The 21,773-nt window shown below is 35.0% G+C and overlaps 1 long non-coding RNA gene across 1 annotated transcript; it reads left to right on the forward strand.

Moving 5' to 3' along the window:
* Positions 1-645: 645 nt before the first annotated feature.
* LOC120078018 lies at positions 646-10,777 on the forward strand. Its single transcript, XR_005481890.1, has 2 exons — positions 646-1,037; positions 10,254-10,777. It is a non-coding gene; the product is annotated as an uncharacterized LOC120078018 (long non-coding RNA).
* The last annotated feature ends 10,996 nt before the right edge of the window (positions 10,778-21,773 follow it).

Below are 21,773 nucleotides of genomic sequence, written 5' to 3' on the forward strand. Positions count from 1 at the left end.
ATTAGTTCGGTTTCATCTTTTTTCTGTCATGCCATAGTTTATTGAAATCTCATTATTATCTTTAGGTATTTCACCTTCCTCATTAATCATGTCAAGGATTTCTTCATGGGTATTTACATCCTCAACCAAGTCCTTTTGACTATTGACTATTTTTCTTTTTTGAGGATTTTTATCTTCGAAACCCACTGGTCTACCACTCTTCTAACCTCTTCTAGACTCATTAGTGATAACTTTTTGTACTGAGATATCAATTTTTCATGGGAAATTTGCAGTTAGTATATGAGATTTAATTACCTTCTTAGCATCTATAAATGTATCTGGTAATTGATTTGCTATATTTTACAAATGAATTATTTTCTGAATTTCAAATTCATATTGATCTGTAAAGGAATCTAAATGAGATAATAACTATGCATTCCACGTAAGTTGTTTTTTCCTTTTAATTTCTTCCTCTCATGTTAGAAAAGTTGTCTCATTAAAATAACAATTAATAAATTGTGCAGTAAATATGAGAGTGGGCCCAAGTTGAGAAAGAAAAGAAAAATTCAAAAGGAATTAGTAAAACTTCTTCTCTCTCCCATGTGAAGTCACTGCCAAGGTAATTATTGCACTTCTTTTCATTCTTTGCCAATTTGTACACTCAAACTAAAGCAATCTCCCGTTTCTCTCCTTTTAGTCATGCAAATGGAAAAGCTCTTTCAGATGACTCAAAGAAGATGAAGAACAAAGCAAATAACCAGCAGGCAAAAGGAAGAACACATCAAAGAGAAGAAGAAGAAATTCAAGGATTTATAGTGTTTCAGTGTTTAAACACCTACATCCACTGTGAAAGTAGCAGGTAAAACTCTTTATTTAGCAGAAATTTCAAATTTCAATTGTAGATTACAAAAATGAATCTCACTCTCTTTTTTTCACTCCTTCATTTGAATGCATGTATTTATACAGCTTTAATACCTTCCTTTTCTTCTTCTTTTCATGTATTTTCTGAGTTGTATAAGGAGATCAAGGGTGGAGATTAATTTTGTTTTAACCATCAGGTAAGAAACTAATTTCAATTTGTTGGAGTAGTTGGTTTCAGATTTAACAATTCTTCCCCCTGAAACAAATTCTCCTTGAAACTGCTGCTTTCCTTTTTAAGCTTTAAGCATCTGGAACATCTGCCAAGTTGAGCAAACTTAAACAGTGCTAAAACTTGGTTCGTGTGACAACTTTAGTTTTATGTCTGCTGCATTTTCATCTGTGATGACTTTCTTCATGTTTATCACTCCTTTTTCAATTGCATCTCTGATAAAATGCGTCTTTATATGTACATGCTTTGTTCGTTCATGAAATTGTTGGGATAAATGGCACTCTAATTATCACAGAGTATATCTATTGTATTTTGCTTGAAACCTAGCCCAGAAATTAGGCATTGTAGCCATGTAGCTTCTTTTACTGCTTCTTTTGCTGCTATAAATTCAGCCTTTATAGTAGATAAGGCTAGTATTGATTGTAGGTTAGATTTCCAGTTGATTACATTGTTTTCCAATAGGAAAGTGTAGCCTGTCAGGGACCTTCTTCTGTCTAAGTTCCTTGCAAAATCAGCATCAACATAGCCATGAAGCCTGAAGTCTTGACTTCTTTATCCTTTATAAAAGAGTCCTCTCCTTGGTGATCCAATTAAGTATCTCATCATCCACTTTGTTGCTTTCCAATGCGTCCTTCCAGGTTCACTCATAAATCTGCTAATTAAGCTAGATGAATAAGCTAAATTAGGTCTTGAACATATCATCAAATACATCAAGCTGTCGGTGGTATTTAAGTAAGAAACTCTTTCCATTTGGCTTCTTTCTTCTTCATCTTTAAGAGAGTCTTCTTTAGAAAGCTTAAAATGAGCAAGGGGCATTAACACAACTTTAACAGTAGCCATGTTGAACCTCTTCAAGACTTTCATTGCATAATCATGCTGACAAACAAAAATTTCAGATTTCTCAAGATCTCCATCCCAAGTATTCTTTTGGCTAACCCCAAGTCTTTTGTATCGAATTCTTGGTTGAGGAGCTTCTTGATTTTCATAAGTTCTGTCAAGGATTTTCCAGCTAACAACATGTCATCCGCATAGAGTAACAAGTCTATTAAATCATCACCTTTTCCCTTTCTCAAATATACACTAGGGTCATAGCTGCTGTGAAAGAATTGAATACTAGTGGTGTAGTCATTAAACCTTTTATACCAACATCTTGGAGTCTGTTTTACACCTTAGAGTGATTTTTCAAGCTTGCAAACTAACTTCCTCTTGTTGTTAGCCTTATAACCCTTAGGTTACTCCATGTAGATCAACTCTTCTAACTTTCCATGTACAAGAGCTGTCTTCACATCCATCTGCTCTAACTCTAGATCATAACAAGCTACAATTGCTAGAAGTACTCAAATGGATGTGTGTTTGACTACAGGTGAGAAGATTTCATTGTAATCTATGCCTTCTTTTTGTATAAAGTCCTTTGCCACTAGCCTTGCTTTATACTTGACTTCTTCTTTTATAAGGTATTATTTTCTATTTTGGGGGTCGTGTGAAGGTCCAAGTCTCATTTTTGTGCAATGACTCCATTTATCATCCATCGCTCTTTTCCACTTTAATCCCACTGACCCTTGGCAAGGCTTCCTCATACGTTTTAGGTTCTTCTTCACATAACTCTTCAACTGTATTCAACACATTAGCTACACTATTAACTTGTGCATATCTAGCAGGTACTTTCACTTGTCTTCTTTGTCTATCTCTTGAGAAAGTGTAGTTGGTCAAGTCTTCTTAAGTTTCTACTGCTTCTTGATCAAGGGATTGATCATCAACTTCCTTTCTTCATTAGGATTTTCATGAGAATTGTCAAAAGCTTCATCTTGTTTAGGAACAACATTTGATTTACTTGAAATCTCCACTTCTAAGCTTCTATTTCCAGCAACTTCAGTTTCTTTCATGGGCTGTTTTTCTTTTCCTGACCTCATATAGAATTCTGTTTCTCTGAAGGTTACATCTCTACTGATAATACTCTTCTTCAAATCGAAATTCCACAGTTTGTAGCCCTCTGTTCCTTCCCGATAGCTTAGGAACATGCACTTGACAGCCCTTGGCTCCAATTTGCCCTATCTAACATGTACATAGCCAACAAAACCAAAAGTTTTTAGAAAAGACAAATTAGGTGGAGTGCCTGTCCATTTTTCCCCTGGAGTTAAGAAATTGATAGACACACAAGGACTTCTATTTATAGTGAAAGTGGCGATAGCAACCGCTTCAGCCCAAAAAATATTAGGTAGTTGTGCCTCCGAAAGCATGCATCTAACTCTCTCCATGATAGTTCTATTCATCCTCTCAGCTACACCAGTTTGTTGGGGAATATAGCTAACTGTTTTATGTCTTGTAATACCATTTTTAATACAAAAATCAGTGAACATGCTACCCTAGGAACTCCATTCCATTATTAGTTTTCAAGTATTTAACTTCACAATTAGTTTGATTCTCAACTCTAGTCATCCATTCTTTTAATCGATCAGAGGCTTGATCCTTAGTTTTTAACATAAAAGTCTATGTCTTCTTCCTAGATAATCATTAATAATGGATAAGAAATACCCGGAACCACTCCATAAAGGTGTTCTTGATGGACCCCATAAGTCTGCATGAACATATTCAAGGATAGCCTTGGTTGAGTGTTCTCCCTTTGAAAATTTCAGCCTTTTGGATTTTCCAAACACGCAATGTTCACAATATCTCGACCTTTTTGTTCACAATAGTTCTTGAATAGGCCTTGTTTCATCAATTCATTCAAGCCATTTTCACTGACGTGAAACAGCACAATGAGAGTTGAGCTAGAAGAAACAACATTCTTTATGAAATAGAGCCCATTGAATTTTTCACTAGTGAAAATTGTCTTAGGATCCTTTGAAATTGTGAACTGTCCATTCTTCCCATGGAAAGAACACCCTTGGTCATCCAACATCCTAATGGATATTAGATTTCTTCTAAGGTTAGGGACATGTCTCACATTTGTCAAGAGGATGTCCCTATTGTCTTTAAGTTTCAAACCAACTGAGCTAGTTCCCACAATTTTGCAATTGTGATCATCTCCTATAAAACAGCTCTTTCCTCACTTGATTTGTAAGTCACAAACCAGTCTTTTGAGTGAGTCATGTGGTAGGTACATCCTGAGTCTAGGACCCAGTCTTCCTTCAAATTTTTCACATCCTGTTTCATGGCTTTTTCCTCAATGGCAACTAGCATCTCTGAAAAAAATAAATGCATCTTCCTCAATAGAGACATCTCCATCTTCATGTTACCTACCTCTTCCATATTCTTTGTCTTTTCTACCTTCTTTGTCTCTTCCATAGTTTCCATTTCTATTTTATGGGCAATTTCTTTTGAAGTGACCCTATTTGTGGCAAGTATAACATTTCATCAATGATTTGAATTTTTTGACCTTTGAAGGATGGTTTATTCTTCTTGATGTAAGAGTAAATAACATGCAAGTGTAGAAGCAATATGGATCTTAAGCACTCTAATTACCTTAATTTTAAAAATTAAGCATACTTGTTAAAAACTCGAAAAATAGAGTTTGATGTACAAACCTTAGTGTAGCTCAAAATTGTAGCAATCCTCTTATTATTTTTTATCACAAATACTTCGTTGACCACATCTAGAGTCTTCCCTACTATTTTCCAACCTTAGAACGAATTGTGCGATCCAATTTGTGATGAAATTGAAGTTGAAAAGGGTTTGTGAGAGTTTTAGTGTTGTTTAAATTTGAGACAGAAATTTAGCTTCATAAGCTAGCCATCCAACCCCAATTTCAGGAATTTTTCTTCTATTTAAAGAAGAAAACATGCAAATTCAATTTCCTCTCAAAGTGACACCAATTTCATCAAAAATCAAGTGGGATTAGGTATCTTAAAGTGGGAAAAATGGGATAAACCCACTGTCATAAAAAAAAAAAAAAAAAACATTTAACTCTTTAATTTCAAAAATTCAAAATTTAAAAAAAAAATTTCATAATTTTAAATAAAACTAATTCTAATTATTAATTTTAAATAATTAATCAAACAATTTAATTAATAATATTAATTTATTATCAAATGTTAGATTAATAATTAAACACCAATTCTGATCATGAATCCCTATTTATGTGTACAATGTTTAAATCATATTTAAATATTTTCAACTCTTCAAATATAACACGTTGAGCACATCGAATATAATTAACGCTTGCTTCCTAAACAAGATTTGAAGGTTTCAAATTTTCTCATCACATTATTCTAAGGTTTAGTTCGATATGAGCTAGGAGAGGGATCTAATGAACCTGCAGATCATGAGCTCCAATGGTTCGAGATTAACCAACTAAACTCTTTAACCTAGTCAACCAACATTCATTAACTATTGGGACACTCCACTATAATCCAATAGCTACACTCTCCTCACTGTAGATATATTTTTGTCCACTTGATATAACCATGATTAGTAAGATGATCCTTCACAGGTTGTTCATAATTACAGTTTGGTCAAAATTACCGTTTTAGTCCTGTAATTACATCTTGTTTCTTAAGTCTCACTGATCTTCTAATGAACAATTATTTTGTGGTCTAACCACCAAATTGAGTCCCTCTCGTGCCAATGAGAGGATGGAGCTTCTTGTTCAAGACTCGGAGTCAGCATTTAAGAGAATAAACCTATCTACTATCCCTAAAATGATAAGAGTGAGTTTCATCTTGCAAGACTATGTCCCCAGTTATTTACACGATCTTATCCCTAAAATGGTAGGCATATTGAGTTGGCGAACTTGGGTCACTCTCACCCGTGCAGATTAAAAGATAACCTCAAATAAATAAGAGCTCATAGTTAGCTCATGATTAAGATTGCATTACATAGGTCATCGTATTGAAATAGTCAATCTTAACAATAAACGACATTATGAAGTAAAAGTGACTATTTTGTGGTCTGGTCTTATGCAAACTCATTGTATAGAATGTCCCCACTCATGTCTCCATATGAATGATTCAAGATCACTTAGTTTGTATCAGATACAAAATGGCCCGCATCCAGAGTGATGGTGTTGACATTCAATATGCAGAAGCAATTAGAATGTTAAGCACTCTAACTACATTAATTTTAGATCTAAAGCATGAAAGATCAATTCAAAATAAACGGGTTTCAGAAAATACTACCTTTGAAGAACTCTTCAATTTATCCAATCTCTAGCTAAAATCTTCTCTTCGCTTGTAGACCACCACAAATTTTTTAATTTTAAATGAAATGAATTCAATTACTTAATTAATTAAACACTTTAATTAATCAAAATAATTTAATATAAAATATTAAATTATTAACCCATCAATTCCTAATATGAATCCTTATTCACGTATATTTAAATCATATTTAAATATTTTTCACACTCTAATTTCGTTTAATTGGATAATTAAATGTTTAGTTATATCGTATATAATTAATAATTGAGCGTTTCAAATTTTTTCATCACACTATTCTAAGGTTTAATCTGAGCTCCAACGATCTGACATTAATTGATTAAACTATTTTAACTGAATTAACCAACATTCATTAACTATTGGATCACTCCACTAAAGTCGATTAGTTGCACTCTTCTCACTGTAGATATATTTCTGTCCACTTGATTTAACCATGATCAATAAGTCGATCCTTCACAGGTTGTTCGTATTTACATCTGGGTAAAAAATACCATTTCAAATACTAATGGCCTAACAATAGAGTATTTAGTTAACTGCACCAAAATATCATGTGAGTGCAGGATATGAGACTGAAATTTAATGAAAATAGGAACATGTATAATATTAATAGCAGACCTTAAATCTAGCATAACTTGCTCAAATTTTCTAATGCCTATCTGACAAGGCACGTAAAACATACATGGGTCTTCCTGCTTAATAGGTATGTTACTTGGGATGACTACCTTTTACTTGACCATCTCTTCTTTCTTTTCTTCTTTAGAAACCTCAACCTAATCCTTCTTGCCCATTGCAGTAGAGCTCTTTTCATTAGAAGACTGGATAGATTTCACCTCTCTTTGTGCACAACTTCCTTAGCAATAGCTAACCTCCCAAGGAAAGGAGCACGAGGGACATCAACTTTCAAATTTTAAGGTGGATCAAATGTTATACTTCATTTTTTGGGCAAGCTGGCAATTTGCTCATCAACATTATCAGCACCTATTTCTTCACTTAAAACCTCAACTAACTCGTCAACAGGCACCTCGAGGCTCTCAACATAGTTCATAGCATAGATGGCACTAACATTGCACACATTGGACATAGGTCGGGAATGAAGTTTCTCATATTGGGTGTCTAATTTTCTAACTACGTTTGTCGGTTGGGAGATCTGGGTAGCCACCTATTCATGTGAGAGGTAGTCTACTAGAACTTCTCTTAAGGGTGATCATCGATCGAACGGTGTCAGTTCTGGGCTCAGACTGTCACTAACCACTGACCTTTCAGTTTGCTCTTGGTCAATGTAAATTAAAGCTCCAATGGTACTTAGATAATTAATTAAACTCTTTTAATTAAATTACCCAACTTCCATTAATTGTTGGTCACTCCACTAAAGATCGACAGTTGCACTCTTCACACTACAAATATATTTTTGTGTCCATTGGATATAACCAATCAACAGCGCGATGGCCCTTCATAAATTGCTCGTAAGTACAAGTAGGCCTCTGTAGTTACATCTAACTCCTAAGTACCACTGATCCTTCTCATGAACAATAAGTCATAGTCTAACTATGACCAAACCCCTTTCAGGCCAAGAGAGCGCGTGACACCACATTGTTCAAGTCCTGGAATTAACTCTGAGAGAAACTTATCTATTTACCTCGACATTAGGGAATGAGTGAATTTCGTCTTGTGTAGCTGTGTTTCCAACTCCCCAAGCAGACGAATTCCCAAAATGGTAGGTATATTGAGTCGGCGAATTGGCTAATCTCACTCATGCAAATCAAAGGATTGCCTTCATCGGCAGGAATTCACAACTTATTCAGGATTCAAGTCATGTCACCTATGGTCATCCTTGTAGAATGTAAATCTCTACTATTAACGATGTTATATAATGAGACCATTCATTTCGTGGTCCATCTTATAAAAACCCTTTTGTATAGAACACATCCACTCACATGTCTCTACATAATCAATTATGATCAAATCATTTATAGAACTTTACAATAATTGTAACATCTATATAGCGGGTCATATTAATTAAAGTTATCACTTAAACACAATCCATCTATATGTCTCTACATACATGTTTAAGTTACAGAAGATAACTTTAGGTGTTTGTTTATTGATTTTGTGGGTAAATGTTACTAAATGTCGAATAAAAATACCTCATATTTTATTAAATAAATAAATTATTTGTACAATACAATTACAAACTACAGGACCCACGAGATTTAGGGTATCAATCCCAACCCCCTCAATTTCACATTATAACTTATGTACACCATTCATTTCTACTCGATGTCATCCTAGTAGGAAAAGAAAAAACTTCCATACTTGATATTGGAAGAGTAATATTGAGAGTTAAAAATTAATGCTGAATAACCCCAAATGCTGGATTTTGAGGTGCTAGTCCATCCATGTCCTGCCTTCAAACCTCGAGTAAGGAGGGAAAAACTGGCTTGTTCTTTGAAGTAGTTCGATGCTCAATCTCAACATTTTTTTTTTTCCAGATATGAAGATTCTGATTCTTTGTTATATTTTTTTTTATTTTGGTTGAGTAGGTTATTTTTTAGTTTGATTAAATGAGCTTGAGTTTGAAAGAAATGATCAATAGATATGGACTGTGAATGAAGAAGGGGCCAAATGGGAAACAAATTTTTTAAAGATTGAAATCCTTGCAAATCCGGCCAAATTTAAATGGAAAATTGTTATGGTAAAAACAAGATTTGAAATCATAACTCATTTCAAATTCTTTGAATTTCTTTTGCATCCAAACAAATAAATTCATTTCAAATCAGAATCTTTCCAAATCTTGTGGTTCAAAAATTGGGTTTTAAAATAATATAGGATTAATGAATTAAAATAATATATCATCTAATAATCTGTCAAAATATGAGTGCAATCAATACATACTATAGTAGTAGTATGAAATTTTCCATTAATTAATGTAAAGGTGGTCGAAAGACTAATTGTTGAAAAGTACTATATAGGTGCATTCTATAAGTTACCATCATCTTTGTGTATTCTACTTTATTGTCAAATCATCGTTTTTTTTGCATGAAAAACTCTTCTAAATTATTGTCTAAAAGAAATACTTTCCAATTTTTTGTTTGTGATTAAAGTGGAAGGGTTAAAAGATAATTGCATCTTTACTCAAACATTGTCTAGTAATTATTAGCCTAAAAGAGTAAAAGCAAAGCATAGGTTATTACTACCCCCATATGGGTCATTGTTCCATGGTTTCCCAATAATTCTTGTTATTTTATTATGTTGATGAAATCGATTGAGACCAAACATACAAGCTCCCTACTGTAGTGATCCAAGAAAAAATAATAATAAATTGACAAAACTAGACCCACATGATCAGGCTTCCCACATATTTGTTAGAGATTTGGTGTTGGCAATATTTTTTTAGAGATGTTATGACATTTTTCTCAAGATGTGTCATACCAAGTGTTCCTTGAGGTATCTTACACAAGATGTCCCTATGAATGCTATTCCTGACAAATTATGTTTTTCGTATCTAGAAAATTGATTCGTGTGATCTTTTATCACAAATTTATTTCCTTTTTTTGAGGCTTTATAGATTATGTTGAGGGGTTGGTTCTTCTTTTCCATTTTGCTATTGTTACGAAATCAACAATTAAGAACACAAAAATGAACGAAGAGATAGAGAAGATCAACACACAGATATACGTGATTCATTAACGATGTGTTAGCTACGTCCACGAGCAGAGGGAGAACAGTATTATTAGCGAGAATGTTTTCAGAAAATTACATCAAACGACACCTCTAGGCTTAGAGAGTTTATATAGGGTTAGAGAGTTTACATCAAACAGCGAGATCCTCGTACTTGGTTGTTCGGAGTGCCAACAATTAAATTCAATGCATTCCAACAATGCTATTTTAGAGTTTGTTATACTCTTTTTAGTGTTTGTCGTTTTGAAGTATTATCGAGTCGTTGTCTTGTGTTGATGTGAAAAATACAAGTGTGTCAATCCATGTGATTGTGAGACTTTTGCTATCGTCGGTCTTGAGTGATTCTAATGTAGGTCTTACAAGAGATTCTCATACTTGGGGAGAATCGAAGTTTTCCAAGTGATCTGGTTTTCATTTAAAGGTGGAAAGATAAAAGTTCTTGGTGAGAGGGAATCTCATGTAAGAAACAGCTCGAGTTTTAGCAAAAGTCGCTCTCCTGGTTGAAAGGTCTGAAAGAGAACGTTGTTCTAGGGGAGGGATGATACCCGTTGGTACCGGATTCAAAGGATTGGTGCATCGTTCGAGGCAATATAACAACCTCACAATGTGCTTGGATCAACCTCAACCTGGCTGCTTACCGAAGGGGGACCTTAAGGTTCATTAAAAGAGAGTCCACACTTAGGGGAAAACTAAGTGATCGTTCACTAATATTCTCACACTTAGGGTTTCATTGAGAGGGGATCTCACATTTAGGGCAAGTCTAAGTGATCATTCACGAAGTAAAGCTACTCGTGTGTTATTGTAATTGTTATTTATTTATAGATAAGCACAACGTTGTAATCGTTTGACTTTATATTAGTGAAATTATCTTTCCTAAGAACACTGTCCCTTAGACGTAGATGGTATTGCATCGAATTGAGTTACCAAACTTTGTGTTCTGTTCGTGCTTTATTTTATTGTGTTTATCTCTAAGGTTCTTGGAATTGTTGTCACATCGTGTGTAATAAGTTTTGTTTTGTGTTAGATAATATTTATTTTACATATAAAATAAATAAATAAATAAAATAATGGATAATTGTTTTAAATGGTAAAATTGTTAAAAATATTTTTAAATATAGTAAAATGTCAATGTCTATCACTGTCTATCACTTATAAACAATGATATTTTCCTATATTTGAAAACAACCCTAAAGTAACTTAACTATTGTGTAAATTATGGTATTAAATTTATGTTGGTACCTGATGGTCTCAACATTTTTTTTGCCTTATGTTGTCTTTGCGACTCCTATAAAAATTATCAGAATGTCACCCACACATAAGATTGCTCCAAATCAATCATACTTATTTCTAATAATACATTTTTAGTTCAAAGTTTTGAGTTTGATTTTAATTTTCTCTCCAAGTTTCAACATACATTTTGTTTCAATTTAGTTCCTAAATTTCAAGATTTGCACTTTTAGCTTAAATTATCAGTTCTCATCTTTAGTATTAAAGTTTATTAACTAATTTAAAATAACTATTAAGTGAAATTTTAATTTTAATTTTAATGGTGACGAAAAAATAGTGAAAAATAATTATTATTCTTTTGACTCTTATTAAATTAATTAATAGACATTAACAAATTGAAATAAAACTTGAATAATAATGGTAAAATTGTAATATTTCAAAATGTAGTTAGAGACTAAATTAAAATTAAACTCAGAATTTGACTAAAACTCTAACATGATGAAATGGAAACTAAATACAAAATATTTGTACCAAAATTAAATGATGAATAACAAAGAATTTGATGATATTATATTGGACTTCCCTAATGATGAAGTTCCCACACCTCTTCAATCCTCTTAACACTTTTGGCAAATGGCATCTTCCTTCTACAAAAAATTTGTTTGCTTTTAGAAACATAGTTTGAGAAGCAATTCTCTTCCCCGAAGTCGAGATAATGTTGTCAATTTGAGAATTTTTTGACCATACATTTTTCTTCCTTAATTACCCCTGTTTTTTTTAATTCATTTTTTCTGTGTTTTTTTTTTTTTTTTTTTTAGAATGTTGTAAACGTCAGAAATTTTCGACCTTACATTCGTCTTCCTTATCTATCCTGATTTTTATTTATTAATTCTTTTTTGGAGGATGTTGTAAACGTAAGAGAAATTTTCGATCATAATATCTTTTTCCTAACTATCTCTAATTTATGATTATTTGTTCAAGATTATAAATAATAGAAGAAATTGAGGTAAGTATAAAAAAAAAAAACACGTAAATGTTGTGAATTTGAGGAGCACAACGAGAACACAGATAGTAATAAAATATAAACTAATACTAAAATAAAAATTAGTAAATAAATAAAACGTAAAATAAAATAAAATAAAATAATGAGAAATGAGAAAATTCTCAAATTTCTCTACTTTTTCCAATTTGTATGGAATTTGTTCAATAGGTGTGTAATTTTAAGATTCATCAAATGACACTATTTATAGAAAAAGTGGTAAGTAGGATGTAGATTTGTATGGACACTAAGCATGAATAATTATAAGGCATATAAACAATATAAAGTGTGACACATAGTTTTTGAGATACTAAGCAATGAATATCTATTTATTATTATAATATTCATAAAACTTCTCCTTAGATGTTCATATATTATATGAAATATGCCTCTTTAAAATCTTACTAGAAAAAACCCAATGGAAAAAAACCTAGTGAAGAAAAAAGAGTACATATTTCATATAATATATACTCTTAAAATAATACAATATATTTATTATTCCTCATAAAAACCTCACTTAAGATCTCTGAGTCGTCGAATTCTAATGTTGTGCACCAATTTTTCGAAAAGTTGCGGTTGGTAATGTCTTTGTAAATAAGTCTGCCAATCATTCTTCGAACAAATTTGTTGTACAGTGATGTCATTTTCTTTAAGATCGTGAGTGTAGAAAAGCTTCGGTGAAATATGTTTTGTTCTATCTCCTTTAATATATCCTTCTTTGATTTAGGCTATATAAGTTGTGTTGTTTTCGTATAATATTGTTGGAAGATTTTTATTAGAAGACAAGTCAAATGTTTCACGAATGTGTTGAGTCATTGACCTTAGTCATGCACATTTTCGACTAACTTCGTGAATTGCAAGAATTTCAGCATGATTTGAGGAAGTGGCCATCATAGTCTGCTTCACCGATCGTCATGATATAGCAATTCCTCCACATGTGAACAGATAACCTGTTTGAGATCTAGTTTTGTGTGGATCAGATAAATATCTAAAATCTGCATAATCGACTAGATCAAAATTTTATTTATTTGAAAAAAACAAACCTATATCGTTTGTTCCTTGGAGACAACGAAGTATACGCTTAATTACATTCCAATGTCTTTTTGTAGGAAAAGAACTATATTTAGCTAATAAATTTATTGAAAATGCAATATGTGGTATTGTATTATTAGCAAGATATATAAGTGCACCAATAGTACTAAGATATGGTATTTCAAGACCAAGAAGTTCTTCATTATCTTCTCGAGGTTGAAATATATCTTCCTTTATATCCAATGAACGAACTTCTATTGGAATATTTAATGGATGTGCTTTGTCCATATAAATTTTTTTCATTTTTTTTTTTGTATAAGTTGAGTAATGAATAAATATTTCATCTGCTAAGCTCAATTTGCAAACCAAGGCAAAATTTTGTTTTTCCAAGATTTTTCATCTCAAATTCTTTCTTAAGATATTCTATTGACTTTGAAAGTTCTTCAAGAGTTCTAATTATATTCAAGTCATCAATATATAAAATTATAATAGCAAATCCTGATTGTGATTTATTTATAATAACACACAAACATATTGGATTATTTTGATATCATTTGTTCAATAAATATCCACTTATATGATTGTACCACATCCGATCTGATTGTTTCAATTCATATAATGATCTTTATAACTTTATTGAATACAATTCCCGGGAACTTGATGTATATATTTCAGGTACCTTAAATCATTCTGGGATTCTTCATATAAATATCATTATTAAGATGTCCATATAAATATGTTGTGACTACATCCATAAGATGCTTATTCAGACTTTTTTACACAGTTAAGCCAATTAAATATCTTAATGTAATTGCATTCACCACCGGAGATTATGTCTCCTCAAAAGCAATACCAGGTCTTTGTGAAAACCTTGTGTAACTAGTCTTGCTTTATATCTTGTGACCTCATTGTTTTCATTTCTCTTCCTCCCAAATATCCATTTGTATCCCACAGGTTTAACACCTTCTAGTGTTCGGACTACTGGTCCAAAAACCTGACGTTTTGAACATGAGTTTAATTCTGCCCCAATTACTTCTTTCCACAGAAGCCAATCTTTTCTACGTTGACATTCTTCTACAGATTTTGGTTCAGAATCCTCATTTTCAGATATAATATCAAAAGCAACATTATATGCAAAAATGTTGTCAATAATTACATTAATTTGATTCGATCTTTTTTCTATCATGACATAGTTTATTAAAATCTCATTATTATCTTTAGGTATTTAACCTTTTTCACCAGTCATATCGAGGATTTCTTCATGGGTATTTACATCCTTAACCAAGTCTTTTTCACTATTAATTATTTTTCATTTTCGATGATTTTTATTTTTGGAACCCATTAGTCTACCACGCTTCTGACATGTTTCAGACTCATTAGTGACAATTTGTTGTGTTGGGTTTGAAAGAGTTAAACAACATGTAGCGAAAGTATCAAGGATCCACAAGATTTCTAATTCACTAATTTTAGCAAAAACTAAAGCATGCTCTTCTCAAAAAATGGGTTTTTAGAATATACCTTTGATGAACTCTCCAAGAAAATGTCTGTTCAGTTGTTGTCTTTACTTGTTATCAACGTGAACTACCGCAAAGCCTTTCCTATTATGCTCTTGGAATTTTAGGCAGAGTTGTGGGACTCAAGAACAGCTTGAAGATGTGAAGAAACAAGAGAAACTCATAGCAGCCTAACTGAAGAAGACAGCTTCTTCTTTAGAAAAATTTCTCTTGAAATACTGTATTATCCCCTCTCCAACAACTCCAATATTCTTTTTATATATTTGATGAACATGCAAAGAGATGGAGTGCATAGCTTGCAGCTCATGCTTGGAGAATCAAAGTAGAAAAGATAATACATTTTGTGTGAGCATAAAGATGATGGTAATGGAGAAAACTCTTTTTCCATTTTGTGAACCATGCAAATGAATTTCCATTCTTTTTTTTAAAACCAAAAATGATTTTAAATCATTTTAATTCAAAATTTGATTTTCTTAAATTAATTTAATATCAAATATTAAATTAATTTTTTTCACAATAATCATCTTTATATATTTAAGTCATATTTAAATATTTATTCTCTTGTTCCGTTTAATTTGAACGTTTTAAATATATTTCTCAAGCTACCCTAAAGTTTATCCATTTACGAACTAGCAGGAGGACTTCGCGGATCTACAGATCATGGGCTCCAACGATTCGAGATTAATCGGCTAAACTCATTAGTCCGATCTAACACCCATTCGTTAACTAATGGGACACTTCACTATAGCCCATAGTTGAACTCCCCTCATTGTAGATATATTATGTCCACTTAATAACCATAATCAGTAAGTTGATCTTTCATAGATTGTTCGTAATCACAACTAGGTCAAAAATATCATTTTACCCCTGTGACTACATCTTATTCCTTAAGTTCCTATTAATCCTCTAATGAACAATTCTGATTCATAATCTCTATGAATCAAATCCTTTCTCTATCATGAGAAGGCGGGGCCCCGATTGTTCAGGACTTAGAGTCAGTACTTAAGAGAACAACCTATCTGCTAACCCTAAATAGGATAGGAGTGAATTCCATCTTGCAAGGCTATGTCCCCATCTATTCATTCGGTCTTATCCTTAAAATGGTAAGCTTATTGAGCAGTGTTGTTGGACTACTCTCATCGTTTGCAGATTAAAGGATAATTCTGAACAAACAGGAGTTCATAGCTAGCTCAGGATTAAGATCGAGTTAACCTAGGCTATATAATAAATGAAATAGTCAGTTTTACCGGTAAATTGTCGTTATAAAGAAAAGTGACTATTTTCGTGGTCCAGTCTATATGCAAACTCATTACATAGGAAACCCCTATTCTCATGTCTCAACATGAACGATTTGTGGATCACATCGTTTGTAGCACCTTACATGTCACACCCCCTCCCGAGCCTTAACCCAAGACCCAAAAGAGGACGTGAAGACAGCCAACATCAACCTTTTGTTATGTTAACTGCCCAATTCTACTCACATCTAGGACAACAAGTATACCAACAATTCTTTATTTGTATTAACAATTAAGAACGTCTACAATATTCTTAACAATTTTATATAAATTCTCTAGCTATCCTAATGACCTTCAACTACCCCGATTCGAGTCCTACCCTGTGAGAGATTACCAATTCTTGGTGTTGGTGGCTTTGTGGCTTTTCCTTGAATGCTCTGCTTTCGCTACCCGGGGGGGAGGGGGGGAGAGAGAGAGAGAGAAAAACATTTAGAAAACATGAGCTATGAAGCCCAGTGAGTAGTATCTTTAAATAAACAAATAACTTTGATTTCAGAAAAGCACATTATCACAAGTTCAATATTATTTCTCCAGCCAATCTGCTAGATTATCCCCAACTCAACTGTTGGTTAAAATAATCAACCCCAGCTTGACCGCTGGTTACCACGTAATGTAAACATCCCCATTTTTACCATTGGTTATCCCTGACATGATCATATATTTTCCCCAGTACTTTCACACGTACCCTAAAGCAATATATCAACAATTTCTGTGGAAACTTTCCCTGTACCTTATTATCCCGCCAATGTACACATCGACTATTTTACCACTAGCTATGCTTAGGTAACTTGACTATATTTCCTGCCGGTCGTCACCAACTATAATTTTTCGTCGACCGAAGCCGACTATCTTTTCCTGCCAACCGAAGTTAACTATCTTTTCCAGCCAACCGAAGCCGACTATATTTTCCCGCCAAGTACCTTTTCAAGCATGCTAACTATATATTCCGGGTACAATTTCAGTTTCCAACACAAACATACAAGCAATATCTTAACAAGAATAGTAACAAGATAAACATATATCTCTGATCATGCCAATTAACATTATCCCCTATGTATATTTACCTATATATAGAGAGAGATTACATTTAACAATACAACAACACAATAACCACTCACTGTTTTTTGCAGGGATTCTCTTCTGCAAGTTTACCTAGTTCCCTTTGAAGCGTTCCCTAGAATTCCTCTCATTTTCAAGGAAATTCCAAATTAATACTATAATTCCTCTTATACCGAATTTACCAACTTACCATACTTAAAATGACCAAAATCAGCCAAACCCCTCAAACAGCCCGTTCGGAGGTTATTTTGACTAAATTTGGGCACTGGTGCTCGTGAAAGGGCATGTCAGCGTGCACAAGGGGTTGGGCAAAGCATCAGAGGCACCAATTCTCGCACAGAAGGCGTGCAGTGATCGTGCGCACTGGTGATGCGCGCATGCGCTGGCCGCTGGGCATTCGTTGGGCCTGGGCGACAATCTGGGTCTTCCACCTTCCTAACACAATTTCTTTCTCCTCAGCACTCCGAATGCAATGGCAACCTGGGACCTTACTCTCAACTCACTCTTTGGGACTTTAGAACTTGAAAACTTGGGAATGGCACAAGTAAAATGTTCACACCAAGCTCCCTATTTATAGGTGTCACGCCAAGTTCCCTATTTATAAGTATCCCCGGGCTCCTCTCCATGCAACACCTCAAGTCCAAATATCTTTCCGTCGTGCTGCCAACGCTAATCCCTTGCCACCACGACCTTGAGCTATTTTAACACAAGTAAAATGTCACGCCAAGCTCCCTATTTATAGGTGTCCCTAGGCTCCTCTCCATGCGACATCTCAAGTCCAAATGTCTTTCCCTCGTGCTGCCAACGCTAATCCCTTGTCACCACGGCCTTGAGCTGTTTTAACCTTAGTTTATCAACGCAAAGGGTTCACTTTGCATGTCATACAAGCCTTACACCTCCTACTTAAGTAGATAAGGATTCACCTTGCATGTAATGTCCTTGAGCCACCTCATATTTAGGCTATTTCCAATGTAAGTTTTCCTTGGCAATCGCATATCTCTTCGAATGATCGCATTTCCCACTTGATGATCGCAAGTTGGTCTGTCACACATCTACTCTCGGCCTTCCACTAATTCCTTAGCCTCAAAGCTTTAAAGTTGTGTCCTCTTGGATCGCATACCATATGCTCCTCAAGTCATTGCCTACTTTGCCGGAGCCTACCCAAACTCTTCCATCGCCCACTAACTTTAAGCTAGTTCATTGCGCCCCCATGGGACCATCGCTTGGTCCATGTCATGCGATCTCTTTGGCTTACTAACCTCGCATAGCCAATATCGCATGTAAGCTTTTGTCGGCAATCAACTATTCTCAAACTTAATCAACGCATCCCATGGTATCATCGCATGGCCCATGATTCTACTGTGTCGCCCATGCTAGTGCTTACTAACCTCAAAACATTTATTCAACGCATAGCCAACATCGTATGAAAGCTTCCTATCCCCGCACATGCCTTGACGTCCCCCCCCTTGGCTAGCATTTACCTAATATCTGGCCTTCCCCTAGCCTCAACTTACCACGCCCTTGGCATCCTTGCGATCAACACTTGCCTATGCATTCCATCGCATAGTCAGCCCATGCGATAACCTCGAAGCACACCTACACCAAGGCTTATCAACGCATGGCAACACCCTTTCAATGCATAGTAAAATCTTGGCCAATTCTTAATACTCACACGGCCTTACCCAATCACCCCTATGCGTCCATCATCGGCTTTTGCCAAACATGAAACTAACCTCACTTTGCCTTGGTCGCATAGTTCATACCATGCGTTCAACACCAACACATATTATTAGCCTTGTCATATCCGCCCACATGCCCTTGGATGTCCAATGCATAACAACCCTTGAGTCAAGCTAGGTTTCAACTCAAGGCCGTGCGTCGGGTCTGGGTGACAGTCTGGGCCTTCTACATTCCTAACACAATTCCTTTCTCCTCAACACTCTGAATGCGATGGCAGCCTAGGACCTTACTTTAACTCACTCTATGGGACTTTAGAACTTGGAAATGGCACACGTAAAATGTTCACACCAAGCTCCCTATTTATAGGTATCCTGGGCTCCTCTCCGTGTGACACCTCAAATCCAAATGTTTTTCCCTCGTGCTACCAACGCTAATCCCTTGCCACCACGACCTTGAGCTGTTTTAACCTTAGTTTATCAACGCAAAGGGTTCACTTTTCATGTCATACTAGCCTTACACCTCCTACTTAAGTAGATAAGGATTCACCTTGCATGTAATGTCCTTGAGCCACCTCATATTTAGGCCATTTCCAACGCAAGTTTTCCTTGGTGATCACATATCTCTTCGAATGGTCACATTTCTCATTTGATGATCGCAATTTTAGTATCATAATCGCAAGTTGGTCTGTCACCCATCTACTCTCGGCCTTCCACTAATGCCTTAGCCCCAAAGCCTTAAAGTTGCCTCCTCTTGGATCGCATACCATGCGCTCCTCAAGCCATTGCCTACTTTGCCTGCATCTACACAAACTCTTCCATCACCCACTAACCTCAAGCTAGTTCATTATGCCCCCATGGACCCATGTCATGTGATCTCTTTGGCTCACTAACCTCGCATAGCCAGTATCGTATGTAAGCTTTTGCTCGCAATCAACTATCCTAACGAGTTTGGTTTGAAAGTCGGGAAAACAAAAAGGGTTACACGAAACCCCAGGAAAAAGGGAAATAGGGTAAAAAGATTAGTTAAACTTAGATAGTAACTTGTATGACTTTCACTGTAGGAGATGAATCCGAGCAGCAGACCCTGGTAGTGGCCGAAATCCCGAACGCAGGAATTGATCCATGATGCTAACTTAAAGGGAAACCCTGAAACAATAAGCATTGTTTAACTGATAACATTGAATATCAAATGTTTGTGCCTAATTTGAGTAAATAAGGGATGTTCTAGGTGTGGTAAAAACCACAGTGGTCCGTGTTTGATGGGGATCGGAATTTTCTATGACTGTGGTAAAAATGGCCATATTCGAAAAAATTGTCACTATTTCCAAAAGAAATCTAGGGAAATACAGGAGCGGATTCAGCAAGAAAATCATTTACAAATAGTTGTGGACTCTAGCAGCAGAAACAAAAGGTTGATGCCAGACCTAGCATATGACCAGAAATTGAAAAGAACTAATATAGCTGGGAGTTCATCCCAGGATTTGGTACGAGGGGTCAAGAGGGACATGCCTCGGCGGATAATAATTGTGTTTGAAGAGCGACCTACTGATGGACCTAATGAAGGAGAATCTTACAAGTTCTGCGTCTTCTGCCAAGAACTCGGACATGTGCAGGAGAAATGTCTGTGGAGGGATGATAGACCACAAATTAACTTAGGAACTTGTATTTCTGAGACTGGAATTAGAAAGTAAAAGAAAACTCTAAAGGATGAAAGTGTGAATATACTTAAAATGTATATAACTTGTGTTAATAAATAAAGAGTAACATAATTTGTATGCTAGGTGTATGTTTAATCTGAATGTGATTGCGTGTAGCTAAGATGCTGAGAAGTGAGAAGACAACACTTTGGGGATGAGAGTGGAAGTGCATTTACTCCTTATCCCTCGTCCATTCCCTTAGATGACTTGATGCACTTCCACTCTCATCCCTATAGTGTTGTCTTGACCGATGCTTCCCCCTTCTCAGCATCTTAGCTACATGAAATCACATATAGATTAAACATACACCCAGCATACAAATTATATTACTCTTTATTTATTAACACAAGTTATATACATTTTAAGTATATTCACACTTTCACCCTTTAAAGTTTTATTTTACTCCCTAATTCCGGTCTCGGAAATACAAGTTCCTAAAGTTAATTCGTGGTCTATCATCCCTCTGCAGACAGTTCTTCTGCACATGTCCGAGCTCTTGGCAAAAGATGCAGAACTTATAAGATTCCCTTTCATTAGGTCCACCAGTAGGTCGCACTTCAAACTCAATTATTATCCGTCGGGGAACGTCCGTCTTGACCCATCGTACCAAATCTTAGGATGAACTCCCATCTATATTAGTTATTTTCAATTCTTGGTCATATGTCAAGACTAGCTTCAACCTTTTGCTCCCGCTGCTAGAGTCCGCAGCTATTTGTAAATGATTTTCTTGTTGAATTCACTCTTGTATTTCCCTAGATTTCTTTTGGAAATAGTGACAATTTTTCCGAATATAGCCATTTTACCACAACCATAGCACATCCTGGTCCCCATCAAACACAAACTACTGTGGTTTTTACCACACCTCGAACATCCCCTATTTACTCGAGATTCCGATAAACTCAAATTAAGCACAGAAGTTTGATATTCAAAGTTATCAGATAAACAATGCTCAATTGTTTCACGGTTTCCCCTTAAGTTAGCATCATGGATCAATTCCTGCGTTCGGGATTTCTACCACCACCAGGGTCTGCTGCTCAGATTCATCTCCTACAGTGAAAGTCATTCAAGTTACTATCTAATTTTAACTAATCTTTTTACCCTATTTCCCTTTTTTCCCCGGGTTTCCTGTAACCCTTTTTGTTTTCCCGACTTTCAAACCAAACTCGTTACTAATTGTTTCCCAATACCCACCTGGTATCATTTATCCTTTTCCTGGTCCTACTAGGACCTTATTTTACTCATCTCCTTCCCAGGTTTTTAACCTGCACCCCATTTTATCCACCTTTTCAGGTTTTGGCTCAAACTAGTTTTAACTATACCCGGCTTCCAAA

This window comes from Benincasa hispida, chromosome 5 (genome assembly GCF_009727055.1).
Source record: "Benincasa hispida cultivar B227 chromosome 5, ASM972705v1, whole genome shotgun sequence".
In the NCBI taxonomy this organism is placed as follows: Eukaryota; Viridiplantae; Streptophyta; class Magnoliopsida; order Cucurbitales; family Cucurbitaceae; genus Benincasa; species Benincasa hispida.